The following is a 15,097-nucleotide window of genomic DNA, read 5'->3' as shown; positions in this document are numbered from 1 at the left end:
AAAAACAACTTGAATGACTGCATGATAACCACATAACTCCTGTTCTTAAAATAAAAAGGGGCAATCCTCAGGCCCAAAGTAGATACTGAGCATGTGTTAAAATAATTTAAAAAATGCAAATAATAGGGGACAGTTTCAGACAACTGGGGAGCTGTCAATCCAACCAAACAAATTGATGGGCAATGTTTAAAAATAAGAATTTTTCTGTGTTCTAGCATTGAACTGACAGAGAGTGATAGCAGTGGCAGAAGGCAAATTTCACAGTAATCACCAGAGATTGAGTCAAAGTCAAAAAGCCTATCTCTCTCCCATATCAGTGTGGAAATGTATCAGTCATTTTAATGACCAAAGAATAGATCTGAGTCCACTATCTTCAAAAAAACAAGTGTCAGTCTTACCTGTTTTTTTCTTTTACTAATAACACACACACACACACACACGCACCTGAGCAAACATTACAAAATTGAGGAATGGTTTATTTTTGTGGATTAGTGGACAGTTAATCCTGTTTAAAACATTTATGTATTTATCTGGTCCACACATAATGACCCTTGATATTTGGTATCAATATGTCCACGCAGATAAAAAGTTCCTGGGTTCAAATAGCTCATAATGCTTATTTATATTTTTAGTTTACAGAATACATAAAAGTAGTATCATTTTTTACTGGCCCAATAATTGTGTTGTGGCTGCAGTTTCAATAATAACCCTTTTGCCTCAGTTTGCCAGCTTGTAATGGTTCATGTGGGTTAGAAACATGGGTTAAGGTTTGGATCTTGCAGAAGAACAGAATTTGTAGTAACCACGAATGCTGAGGAAGAGTTCTGCAGTCGGTAAAGTGCTCAGAGGACAACAGGTTGAGAAATGGGTCTCACAATGCTTGGGCTGCTAATATATCAGCACAGATCAGATCCTTTGACATCGACCAAATGTCTCCATTGACTTTTTAGACAGGACCAAATTTCCTACAAGAATTTTTGCCAAATAGCCAATCTAATTAAATCTTTTTTCCCCCAGTAAACTAATATTTAAGTGAAACGAATCTAGCAGATTCTGTAGTGTTAAGGAGAAGACTGAGAGTTCAGACTAAAAATATTTATAAAGGGTGAGTTAACAGAAATAATATTTGAGCATTAGTTGTGGGACCAAAAACCAAGTCTGTTATCTCAACAAATTATGTCAGTTTAAAAAGAAAGAAATAAACAATGGGACTACATTAAATTAAAAAGTTTTTGCACAGCAAAGGAAATCATCAACAGAAGGAAATGACAACTTATTGAATGGAAGAAGATATTCACCAGTGATATAACTGGTAAAGGGGTTAGTGTTCACAATTTGTAAAGAACTCATACAACTAAACATGGAAACAAACAAACAAGCAATTCAATTTAAAAATGGGCAGAGGACCTAATAGACATGACACTTCTCCAAAGAAAATACACAGATAGCCAAAAACATATGAAAAGATGCTCAATGTCACTAATCATCAGAGAAATGCCATTAAAAGGACAATGAGATATTGCCTCACAATTGTCAGAATAGCTATCATCAGTAAATCCACAACCAGTAAGTGCTGGCAACAATGTGGAGAAAAGGAAACCTTAGTGCACTACTGATGAGAATGCAGATTGGTGCAGCCACTGTAGAAGGCAGTATGGAGATAACTCAAAAAACTAAAAATGAAACTGCCTTATGAGCCAGCAATTCTAGGTATACACTCTGCTTCTAGGTATACATCTGAAAAAACCCAGAACACTGAATTCAAAAGATCATATGCACCCCTATGCTCATTGCAGTGTTATTTACAATCACCAAGCTATGGGAGCAACCCAAGTGCCCATCAATAGATAAATAGATAAAAATGTGGTAGTACATGCACTAGAATATCACCTAGCCATAAAAAGAATGAAATCTTATCATTTGAGACAACATAGATAAAGCTAGAGGGTATTGTACTAAGTGAAATAAGTCAGTCATGGAAATACAAATTCCATATGATTTTACTCATGTGTGAAATCTAATACACAAACAAAATTGAAACAGACAGATTCATAGACACAGAGAAAAAAACGGATGGATGCCAGAAGAAAGGAAGTTGGTGGGCTGGTTGAAAAAGGTGAAGGGATTAAGAAGTCCAACTTGGTAGTTACAAAACAGTCATGAGGATATAAAATGCAGCCTAGGGAATATGTCAACAATATTGTGATCATTATGTATGGTGTCTGGTGGGTACTGGAAATATGGGGGGACTACTTTGTAAAATGTATCATTGTCTAAACACTATGCTGTACACCTGAATCTAAGGCAAAATCATACTACATGTACACTGTAAATGAAAAATAAAATTAAAGAACAATGCCAGTTTAGCTCTGCTTATATGTGTTATAGTGTCAGTAAGTAAAAACTGGGTCCACTCCCCATATACTTCAGTCTAGAACAGGGGTGTCCAACTCACAGCCTGTGGGCCACATGCGGCCCAGCATGGCTAAGAATGAGGCCCAACACAAACTTTTAAATTCACTTAAAACCTTTCTTTTTTGCTCATCAGACGTTGTTAGTGTTCATGTATTTAATGTGTGGCCCAGAGATGCCAACAGGCTGGACACCCCTGCCTGCTTCTAGAACATGATAGGGCTGCACTCAGGGTACAAAGATTTCTAATACATAGCTTTACGTACAAAAACCATGCTGAGTCAAGCAAAAGTACCTCCAAAGCATTTATTTCCTTATTTTTAACATGTTTCTTTTATGTTTATCCTCTTAAATATCTGGTTATAATAATAATGGGCTCAACACAGCTGGCTGACAGAAGTTATATAGTAGGAAATTATAGTTTCTAACTAGTCATGTATTATTCAATTCTTACCTCTGCATTTTCCCATGTAAGCAACAACCAAACTAAAGAATAAGCATATCTATTATCTTATTAGGACCAGGTAATATGATAAATTGCTACTTCTAAGTGAACCGACCAGCCACCATCCAAATGAAAAAGTTCATAATTATCCTGTGTACTATTCCTAATAAGAAAGTGGATCTTTTTTCTTTCTGCTGCTCTGCCTAGAGCCCGGAAATAAACCCACACCTTTATAGTTAATTAATGTTCAAAAGAGGATGCAAGCACATACAATGAGCTAAAGATAGGTTCATTCAATAAATGGTGCTGGGAAAATCGGACAGATATGTTCAGAATAGTGAAACTAGACCCCTTCTCTCACCACACATAAGAATAAATTAAAAATGGATCAAAGACTTAAACGTTAAATGAGAAACCACAAAAATCCTAGAAGAAAATGTAAGCAGCAAAATCTCCGACATTGCTCATAGCAGTTTTTTAAATCAAATATCTCTCTGACAAGGAAAACAACAACAAAAATAAACACATCGAACTACATCAAACTAAAAAGCTTTTGCAGAGCAAAGGAAACCATCAACAAAATAAAAAGGCAACCCGCAGAATGGAAGAACATATTTGCTGATACATCTGATATTGGGTTAATACCCAAAATTTATAAAGAACTTACAGAACTCTATACCAAAAAAAGAAACAATCCAATTAAAAAAATGGACATATTGATGGCCAACAGACTTATGAAAAGATGCTCAATGTCAATAATCTTCAGAGAAATGCAAATTAAAACAATAATGAGATACCACCTCACACCTGTCAGAATGGCCATCATTATTAAATCAACAAACAAAAGTTGGCCAGGATGTGGATAAAGAGGAACTCTTTTGCACCATTGGTGGGGATGCAGCCTGGTGGTGCAGTCAGTATGGCAAGCAGTATGGAGATACCTCAAAATGTTAAAAATGGATCTGCCTTTTGACCCAGCTATCTACTTCTGGGACTATACCCAAAGGAACCCAAACACTAATTCAAAAGAATCTGAGCAGCCCTATGTTCATTGCAGCATTATTTGCAATTGTTAAGATATGGAAGCAGCCCAAGTATTCATCAGGAGATGAGTGAGTAAAACAACTATGGGACATTTACAAAATGGAATAATATTAGGCTGTAAAAAAGAGAAAATTTTATCCTTTGTGACAATATAGGGATAAAATTAGCTCCTGGGGAACAGTATGCTAAGTGGCCCACCCCTTTGCACAACCACATCAAAATTACAACTAAAATATAGAAAAACCATCACTCGGAACTGTTAGAAATTGAGTTGAATGGAAGTCTGACAACTACAGAATTAAAGAAACCACATCCATCCAGACTGGTAGTAGGGGCACAGATGAGGAACAAGCTGGTTCCGCTGGTGGATAAAAATTCATGAGGGATATCTCAGGAGCAAGGAGTCCCAACCCCATACTAGGTCCCCAGCCCAGGGTTCCTATGCCAGGAAAATCAGTCTCCACAACTGGCTGCAAAAAACAGTGGGGATTGAGTCATTGGAATAAACTTCTGGAGCTCCAAGCAGTTCCTCTGAAAGAATCCACACACAGACTCGCCTATCCAGATTCACTCCCTCTGAGATACAGCACTAGGGTAGCAGTTTGAAAGGTACCAGTGATATATAAGGAGAAAATTAGGTGTCTGGCATCAAGGAGAGCAGAAGCTATTGTCCCTTAGCTAAACCCTCACCGCACAAAGCCAGTAAACTGGTGCTACATCTTATACTCCAATCTGGCTAACACTGACTGACTTTGGAGATTCCCAGAGACTGTGCCCCACCCAATTTACAGGCGCACCCAAGCTGCTTTTCCATATGAATAGCTAGTCTTGGCTCATGCTTTGCAACTTCCTAAATCCTATCAAATAGCAATAGCTGGTCTTAGTAAGCCCCAGGCCAGGCACTAGCAGCAGCCACCACAAGTAGAGCCTTCTCAGATTGCTTTATGACTCACATGTGGTGCCCCCAGGCAAAACGCAGGTGGGGACTGACCTTGGCTTGCACCACCTGGGAAACCCCAGAGCCAGTACACCCAGCGGACAGCTATAGACCACTTTGGAGCACCACCACCCTGCCCCTACACAGTTGATCCTACATGGAGGGCAGAGGTTGGTGCTCAGTGGTTGCAGTCAGTTCTTGCAGCTGACTGGCCTGGGTATATCCCTTCCATTCATCTGCCTACAGAAATCAAGGTTCAACTACAAGAACAAGGTATATTCAGTCCACTTGAAGGGTGCACCTTAGGTAACCAGCTTGGGTGATTGTGGAGGCTGCACCACTAGACCCAAGACATTTCTACATTAGGCCACACTACCAAGACAGAGTCAAAGCAGCTCTACCTAATTTATAAAAACAAACACAGGGAGGCTGCCAAAACAAGGAGACAAAGAAACATGGCCCAAATGAAGGAACAGATCAAAACTCCAGAAGAAAGCTAAATGAAATGGAGATAAGCAATTTATCAGATGTAGAGTTCAAAACGCTGGTTATTAGGATGCTCAAGGAACCTAGTGAGGACTGTACCAGCAAAAAAAAAAAAGATCCAGTCAGAAATGAAGGACACACTAATTTAAATAAAGAACAATGTACACGACGGAAACAACAGTACAGTGGATGAAGGATCAGATCAATGATTTGGAACATAAGGGAGCAAAAAACAACCATTCAGAACAAGAAAAAAGAATCCGAAAAAATGTGGATAGTATAAGCAGCCTCTGGGGGAACATTTGTGTCATAGGGGTACCAGAAGGAGAAGAGAAGAAGCAAGAAATTGGAAATCTACCTGAAAAAATAGCGAGAGAAAACTTTCCTAATTCAATAAAGAAAATAGACATGCAAGTCCACGAAGCACAGAGTCCCAAACAAGATGGATGCAAAGAGGCCCGCTCCAAGACACATCATAATTAAAATGCCAAAAGTTATAGGAAAGGAGAGAATCTTAAAAGCTGCAAGAGAAAAGAAAAAAAGTTATCTACAGGGGAGTTCCCATAAGACTGTCAGCTAATTTCTCAAAAGAAACTTCGCAGGCTAGAAGGGATGGGCAAAAAATATTCAAAGTCATGAAAAGCAGGGACCTACAGCCAATATTGCTCTATCCAGCAAAGCTTTCATTTAGAGTCAAAGGGCAGATAAAGAGCTTCCCAGACAAGAAAAAACCAATGGAGTTCATCATCACCAAACTATTATCATATGAAGTGTTAAATGGCACTTATTTAAGATCATAACTCTGAGCAATAAAATGGCAAAAAATACATATCTATCAACAGTTGAATCTAAAAAACAAACTAAGCAAACAAGAAGAACAGACACAAAATCATGGATAGATACAGTGAACATTTTGATGGTTGCCAGATGGGAGGAGGTTGAGGAAGGAGGGATGAAGAAGTGAGTGGATTAAGAAGTACAAATAGGTAGTTACAGAATAGCCATGGGGATGTAAAGTGCAGTATAGGAAATGGAGTAGCCAAAGAACTTATACGCATGACCCATGGACGTGAACAATGGTGTGGGGATTGCTTGACAGAGTGGGCGGTGCTGGGTGGAGGGGCACAAAGGGGAAACATCAGGACAACTATAATAGCAAAATCAATAAAATATAATTTAAAAAATGAAAAAAATAGTAAATTAATGTAGTGACAAATTTTCTAATCATACTTATATGGCACATTTGTGTAATTGAAGATAATTCATTGACTTATTAATTGCAATATTTGCATCATTAAATGCTAAATGATCAGATCTTTTAATAAATGCAGGTTTTTCTACTTGGATAATCAAAATATATATACTACTGTATTTATAATAATAAAGCATCTAAATGTTACAAATAGAGAAGTGTTTTTTAATGTCAAATGTAAGGGCAGTTGAAACTCTAAATATTCCCTAAATAAATGTATTCTCTGTATTATTTTTATAACATAAATATTTTATAAGTTTCTGAGCACTTAACTCTGTAATTTTATCTTATAGTGCTTATTTTCACTCTTTCAATAAGCACAGATCTAACTTTGAATTAAACATTTGTAACTACTACATGAATCTAGCTGAGTTAGAATGTCCTATGGGTCATTTCATTGTTGCATGCATTGTCGATGCTTCAATTATATAACATTTTAAAGATACTAGGATAAAAAAATATTCACAGTTTACCTTGTAAAGGTTATCTTATTAGAAATATACCATATATTAGTTAGTTCACTTGAGTAGCTACTATGTTCTAAGATTCTGGAATCATAAAAAATACATATGAATGATAGATTATAGTTTTATGGCATTTTAATTTTTATGTTAAATTTACTAAAAGATATTCACTGAGAAGTAAAATGTAAGTTCATGAGTAGTGATGATAATGATTTGCATTTTATGATATCATTATAGTACTATATTATTTATTAATTTAATATTAAAGGACCTTTGAGGGAGAAAAAGGCAAACAATCACCTAAGTATAATGGCAAGTTCATGGTAAAATTATGATTCTGGATAAAAAAATAATTTTCAGTAATTTAAAATAAGTAAATATTAAAAGACAACTTAATATAGCCCTTTAATTTATGCAAAGGTGAAATATTAAAAAAACTTTAAGTCACATTCATATTATGAGGACAATGTTTTGTCAAAAAAAATGAAACATACTTAGGGATTAACCTTGCTGCTATTTTACATAGAATTTCAAATTACTGAGATTCCACCTGTCAAATAATAAAGAATGCTTTACTGCTTTGGGGTACACTTGCAGTAAATAAAACATACACAGTCTAAAAATAGTCTTTGCCTTGCAAGATGAGTTACAAAGTTGCTTTAAAAATGCTGATTGGTATGACTGCTTGGGTTTCCAACAAAAGCAATTTAAATAAGTAATGTGAACCTTTAAATGATTCTATCAAGGCCTAAATACCAGAAGCATATCATACAAATACATTTTTAAAATTGATCCAAATTTTAATTTTCCTATAATATCCCAAAATTTTGCCTTGTTGCCACTAAAAAAATAAAATGTGTTATCTTGAAATCATAACAAATACATTCACAGTACTTATATGTTCCTTTTGCTCTGGGGCAGATAAATGTGCCCCAGGAAATAGTTTTCATGGAATTTGTGAGCACTCCTTTCTTCATCTTTGACAAGGCCCTCCTGCTGTGATGACGTGTGGTCTGAACAGCACACACAGAAGCTCAGAGCAGACAGATGTTTGGATGTTCTTAGAAAGGACTCATGCTCATAGTCTGCATATTTAATGTATATGCATAATTTCCCAGTTACATACACTCATGTCCATCTGCTGTGATGGCATTTTGCCCAAATACAAATTGGGAAGATTATTTCATGCCAGGTAGTGACAGGTAAAGACAGGCTACCTGGAGGCACCATGAGAGACCCTTTCTCTGCCAAATTCCCTTTTCTAAGACTATGGTGGGCACTGCTGCTGCACATTAAAACTGTGATTATAACCACTGGTAACATGTGAATGCATATTTGGCTCTACCAATGCCAAGACCACTCAGACAATATCAAGGGAGAATGAAATGCAGACTGTAACCCATCATCTGGGCAATGACAAAGTGACCTGGGATTTCCTCAGCCCTTACAAATAGTGAGGTTAGGACACTTTCATCAGAGTAATAAACAAGAAAATGTGGGAGGTAACAGGTCCTGTGCCCACATCAGACCTGCAGCTAAGTTGAAATGGGTAGAAAACTATTTCAGAAAACAACTAGAGCCGTGCTGAATATTATTTAGCAAAACATTTTAGACAATCTCTTAGCCAACCCAGGGTGAGCTTTAAATAGCCCAGACTAGAGACCAGAGAAACTCATTAACAAAATGTGATCAAAAAACAGTCAATTAAGATTTATTAAGAATCTGCTTGGTGCATGATTTCGCATAAGGTCTGTAAAGGCTTCATAAAGCTTATTCATCAAAGGAGATTGAATACCACAAAGTAAAAATATCATGTACTTTCTATATAGAACTGCTGGTTGTGGTAATTTGTTACTCAAAAATGTTTTCTTCTTTTTTTATTAAAGTTATATTGCACATTATGTGACAAGCATAAAAAATAAGATAATTACACAGATATTATATAGATGGTTTGCAGGATTATTGGAACAGCTTATTTTCTATCTTGTTTTATTTTACCTTAGTAACCATTGGCCACTCACAAATGAGGTCTACAAACCAAGACCTTTAGAATGGGCACCAAACAACTCATGTGTTTGGTGGTATGTCTTGACCCACCCTAGTTTAGCCAGTCATTCGCTACCTCAGTTTAAATTAAGAGTGAGCCCTGGCTGGTGTAGTTCAGTAGATTGAGCGTGGGCCTGTGAACCAAAGGATCGTGGTTCGATTCCCAGTCAGGGCACATGCCTGGGTTGCAGACCAGTTCCCAGCAGGGAATGCATGAGAGGCAACCATACATTGATATTTCTCTCCCTGTCTCCTTCCCTTCCCCTCTAAAAGATAAATAAATAAAATCTTTAAATTGAGAGTGGTAGGTATGTAGATAGTATTACATGAGAGAGTTGGGCTGCTTTTTAAAAATACCCAGTTCCATTTTTGTAGGTACAGTCAAAATGACTGTATTTTCTTCAGCAAATTTTCTTGGCAAGTTACTGAGCACATGGTACAGGATCTCTAGCTGCATTTTAAGATGAAATAGGCATCAATGAAAACTTTGGCTTAGTATATCTACCTTAATTTACAGGGACAGAAAATGAACTCTTTGTTAACATAGACTTGATGATGTTTATTGATACACTGATCTAATGGGCCCAATTCCTCTTAACAAAGAAATCTTCATGATAAGGATACATTCAGAGAAGAGTGTCACTTCTGTGCATAAAAAATCTGTGCATTGAGAGCAGATAGGCCACATGAGTGATTCTGGTCAATAACCTTAAAATTCCAGGCCTTCTGCTACCTGCCACGTCCTCTTCCAACCATGTTGTCTGACAAGGTCCGGGCATGGAGGACTCGAGTTCAAAGAATTCGTCTGCCCAGAAGAGAAGGTGGCATCCAAAATGGGTTAACAATTGGCTGTTTTATTTTAATTATTTTACTCTTGCTACTGAGCATGGACATTGTACTGTACTTACTTATTCCTGTGAAAATCACCAAAAAGGAGAGAACAGTTCAGGGGAAAACATTAGTATTCCCCATGGAACTGCCTGAAAGGATGGAAAAATCCCCACAGATTCCCCTCTCCCTTATACAGGGGAGTACGACAGCCAGGGTAATATAATTGTTAACCGTAAGGGAAAACATGTCAAGTTGTATAAAGTACCCTGGTTTGAGCAACTTGAGATCAGGACTGCCATGGTGTACCAGAAATAAGAAAAACAAGTTACATGTTTGTTTGGGTGATCAAAAGGTGGTGGAATTGTTAGACATTTATATTTCAGGTTCATTGATTCGCATAATTCCAATGAAGTTGTACAAAATAATTTCTTGACCAGAGAACAAAGTTCCCTCTAATAAAATAGTCCCTGAATATTTAGAAGTTGAAGTAACAGCCCCTCCTTTACCTTGAATAAGAATATATACCAATTGGACAGGCAAAGAAATTAAAAAAGGGGCTAGTTAATTATTACAAACTAAACACACAGAAACAGTTACTAGAGAGTCAGTTTATAGTACACAGAGAAACATTTTAGACAGAAAAGGATAGATAGCGAAGTTAGACATCACAAAGGCCTTATAATAAATTTCCTATTACCTCTACTCAATCTAGCGTATCCTTTTGCCCCATGACAAATTCTGAGAAACTTTAATATACAATTAAGACATTCAAATTCTGTACATACAGCGACTTCTAATTGTCTGATTAATGACTCTCCTGGTCAAAATAATCTTTGTTTATTATAACCGAATCTATGGGAACTTTCATATTTTTTCCTGGTTACCTTTGTATTGATATTTTCTGCTTAACTGATCATGCTATACACCTGCAAATGTTAGTCACTACCTAAAATGAAAATATAAAAATCTGCTTGTACTTGCAATAAATGGAACAGAGCTTCACTGTCCTTTGAGGCGTGTTGTCATCTGTTACCCAGTGCCGACGCCTACCCTCACCTGTGGGACCCCTTGACCCTCTGCGGCTGGACCGCAGCAGTTACCCATAAAATTGATGTATTCAAGATAATAATGAATCTAACCAGTCCAATTTTTAAAAGTGCTTAAAGGAGTTTTTACTAAAGTAAATCGTTCTTTTATTTAGTCATTGTATTTTTGAGCAGCAGCAAGTGCCAGGCACTGAGGTAGGTGCTGGGGACACAGCAGAGGAAAGCCTCTGAGCCAGCGGAGCTGCAGTGAATGTATGAGAAGATTACCACACGTGTGCATGAAATGTCAGACAAGTAACATTTCAGTAAAATGCCTAGACAAGCGGAGGAGGCTTTTCAGTATTCTCTGAATGGGTGTATGCTCAGTTCAACTTTGACTCCTTTTGTTGCTTCAAAAAATAATTTATTCCCAAAACTATACTAGTGCTTTCATGGCTGCTACTTTTTATATTTTACTTTATTGAAAAAAAAAAGCATTGAACTCTACATTTCTGTTTTAGAAATAAAAGTATTAACTGAGAATAGCTATTTAGATTGATGGTTCATTAGAAAATCTCTCCTAGTCCTGGCCAGGTACTTGGTTGGTTAGAGGGTTATTCTGATACGCCAAGGGTGAGGGTTTGACCCCCAGTCAGGGCACGTACAAGAACCAAGTAATGAATGCGTAAGTAAGTGGAAAAATAAATTGATGTTTCTCTCTGTCTGTTTCTCTCTCTAAAGCCAATTTTAAAAAATTAAAGGAAATCTCTCCTAGAAGTTCTTCTTTCTTTCTCCCACATGAAAATGTTGTGATAATTCCTTTCTGACTCTTTAAATCAGGAAAACAACCACCTACTCAGTCATGATAACTTAAAAAAAATCTATGAAAAGAGTATAAAATATGCTGTGCCTGCCTTTTTTTTTCAGTGACCTTTTTACTTGGCAGCTTCACTTACCTCCAAATTTAATCTAAAAAAAAAATCTTTGCATAGTATTCTACCTGAATATTTAATAAGATTAAAATAAAGTAGTCCTTAAATATAATATAAGTGCCACTTTTTCAATGTATCAGAAGAGAGCAGAACTGTGTACCAGATGGAACGGGGAACACAGCACAGCCGATAAGCACAAAGTACCGGCTGGGATGCAGGATGTCAAGCGAAGAATGCCAGCTACTGAATGCTTCGGAAGGGAAGGGAAGGAACAGTTGATGAAAATTTTACTTTCACGGTCAGTAAGTGAAGAAATGAACTCGTAATACATGACTGCAATGCAGTGAAATAGTTGAAAAAAATGAAAAAAATTATATATATGAAAGTTCCATGTAGTGACATGAAATGTCATAACTGCAAAATGAAAAGATCAAAGCTTTGGAGTCGAAGCCCTTGGTGTATGTCCTTTATTTCTTCCCTTGTTTCCACTGACTTTGCCTCAGTGGGAATCATCTGCTGGGCTATTCAGTGGGGTTTCTCTCCCTCGATTTGCTAAGGTAAGGTCTTTGAATGGCTAGTAGATTGCTTTTGCCTATCTGTGAGGTGGATTAGGTCAGCATCCCAAAAGTTCTTGTGCTGGAGCCTCTTTGTCAGGAGCAACCCTCTAAGCAGAAAGACCTGGATTCTCTGCAGTGGTGGGCCCATGCAGAGCGGCTGGCTCGCTGGGCTGCTCCTCTGAAGGGCGACCTCCCTGTTCTCAGGCTTCTCCCAGAATTTCCTAATCCCACAGGATAGCTCTCCTCAATAGTGCTTGAGTCAGTGGAATTGGGCAGCCCCTCTTCCCTTCCTTCACACAATGAACCTGCATGACAGATAGCCAAAATCAATCCCATTCTACAGAAGGGATTCACTGCAGGAAGCCACCAGATTCTCTCAATATCCATGGGATGGATGGCCATTTTCTAAGGCACCTTTCAGGTCTTGGATATCCTTATTTAATTTATTTATTAATTTATTTATTTATTTATTTATTTATTTATTTATTTATTGTTCAAGTACAGTTTTCTGTCTTTTACTCCCATCCCAGCCCACCCCCCAGTGCTCCCCACCTCCCTCCCATTTCCACCTCCCTTAGTTATTGTCCATGTGTCCTTTATACTTGTTCCTGTGAATCCTTCCCTTTTTCCCCTGAAATTCCCTCACCTCTCCCTTCTGGTCACTGTCCCCCTATTCTCTATTTCAGTGTCTTTGGTTATATTTTGCTTGCTTGTTTGTTTTGTTGTTTAGGTTCTTGTTAAAGGTGAGATCATATGGTATTTGTCTTTCAATGCCTGGCTTATTTCACTCAGCATAATGCTTTCCAGTTCCATCCATGCTGTTGCAAAGGGTAGGAGCTCCTTCTTTCTTTCTGCTGCATAGAATTCTATTGTGTAAATGTACCATAGGTTTTGGATCCACTCATTTACTGATGGGCACTTGGGTTGCTTCCAGTATTTGGCTATTATAAATTGTGCTGCCATGAACATTGGGGTACATAGGTTCTTTTGGATTGGTGTTTCAGGGTTCTTAGGATTATATCCTATTCTTTAACCCTGCACCTCAAAGATTAAAGGTAATGCCTTCTTTCTTGGAATCACTTCCAATATCAGGTACTTCAAGACCATTCAGTTTCCCTACCAAGATGCTTGTATATATTAAGTCCTTTCATCAAAGACATGGGAGAAATGCTATCAAGAATTAGGTGATAAAAGACAAATGCCACATTCTCTCACCTATTAAATGGAATCTAATCAACAAAACAAATGAGCAAAATAGAACCAGGCATGGAAGTAAACAAAAAACTGACAGTGACCAGAGGGGAGGGGATAGAGGGAAGGGAGGGGATAGAGGGAAAGAAGGGGAAGGGGCAAGTCAAGGAGCATGAACAGAGGACTCATGGTCATGGACAATGAGGTTGACTGTGGGAGCAGGTAGGGGGAGGGGCAGGGAAAAGCAATGGGGAAAAAGGTGGGACAACTGTAACTGAACAATAAAAAAATTTAAAAAAAAGAATTAGCATTCAAGTAACAAACTTCCCCAACCCCACTCCACACTAATTTTTTAAAATTCATTCTGCAAACTCTGGGAGAAGGTAACCGTTTAATTGCTCCAACGTTACTTCTGTGCTCTGTGATGAAGGTTCTACTCTATTGACTTTTATCCAAATGAGCAAAATTATAGGCTCCCAAAAGGTGGAGATAAGCCAAAAAGAGCTTCAGTTTTTCTTTATTTCCTATGAAGTGCAGGATCAAGCAGCATCTGGATACTATCTACAATGCTCCTGTCCTTTGTCTGAAGGTGGGACCGTTATTTTGTTCTAAAATCTAGAGTACCAACAGCACAGGTTCATACCATTTAGTGCTGGGGACAGAAAGCAAGGCTTTTATTGAAACTACACAAACATAAAAAGGCCAAAAAACAAGAAAGGAGCATCTGGGACTCTTTTATTGCTTTCCTCAGTGAAAAAATAGTATTAATAAATATATTAACATTATATATTTATTCCAAATGATAAACATACTTATTTGTTTATATTTTTGTTCCAACTACTGAGTATACAGTAAATAAGAGAGCCCTCACTGAGCTTATATCCCAATGTGGGGAAAGAGATCCAGAAAAATAAAAGTAAAAAATCAAACAAAGGAATAAATATTTCAGACAGTGATACACTGTGAAAAAAATAAAACAGGGCAAAAAAGTAAAAGTGTTTCCTCCTTCTTGTTTCTCTCTATTCTTAAAAAATGGAGATAAATATTATCTGTCAACAAGGAGCCTTTTCAGATTGGGAATTTCTTAAGTGTGCTGTGATTTCCTCCCATGGGGGTAGCCTACCTTCTGGGTGGACATGCAGATCTTTAAGCACCCTGCTTGAGAAAACATAAAGATGAAAGACATAGTCTCTTAATCATAAAGGGAAAATAAATACCTTTACAGGAGGCATCTTGGGATCAAAAAGAGAGAAGTGAAAAGTTGTTAGTAAGAGGTCAGAAAGAACAATTCAGACTGACTTCCATGCATAAATTTACAAAGCCATGAGAAAAAAGTGCTGGGTTAGGGAATAGGTAATAATGCAATATTCCCATGCCTGAGGTGGGCAGTAGGAGGGCATGGGGATGGGAAGCAGTGAGAGACTGGAGCAGTGTGTTCTCCAGACAGCTGGTACCCACAGACTGGCACCACCATG

The 15,097-nt window shown here is 37.5% G+C and overlaps 1 protein-coding gene across 4 annotated transcripts in view; it reads right to left on the bottom strand.

Moving 5' to 3' along the window:
• KHDRBS2 (KH RNA binding domain containing, signal transduction associated 2) overlaps nucleotides 1-15,097 on the bottom strand; it is a 569,275-nt gene that overhangs the window by 228,453 nt on the left and 325,725 nt on the right. The window lies entirely within an intron of this gene.

This window comes from Artibeus jamaicensis, unplaced genomic scaffold (genome assembly GCF_021234435.1).
Source record: "Artibeus jamaicensis isolate MK-2021 breed Jamaican fruit bat unplaced genomic scaffold, CSHL_Jam_final contig_388, whole genome shotgun sequence".
NCBI classification, from domain to species: Eukaryota; Metazoa; Chordata; class Mammalia; order Chiroptera; family Phyllostomidae; genus Artibeus; species Artibeus jamaicensis.
The sequence above is the reverse complement of the archived record's forward strand: the minus strand, read 5'-3'. Positions and strand labels throughout refer to the sequence as shown.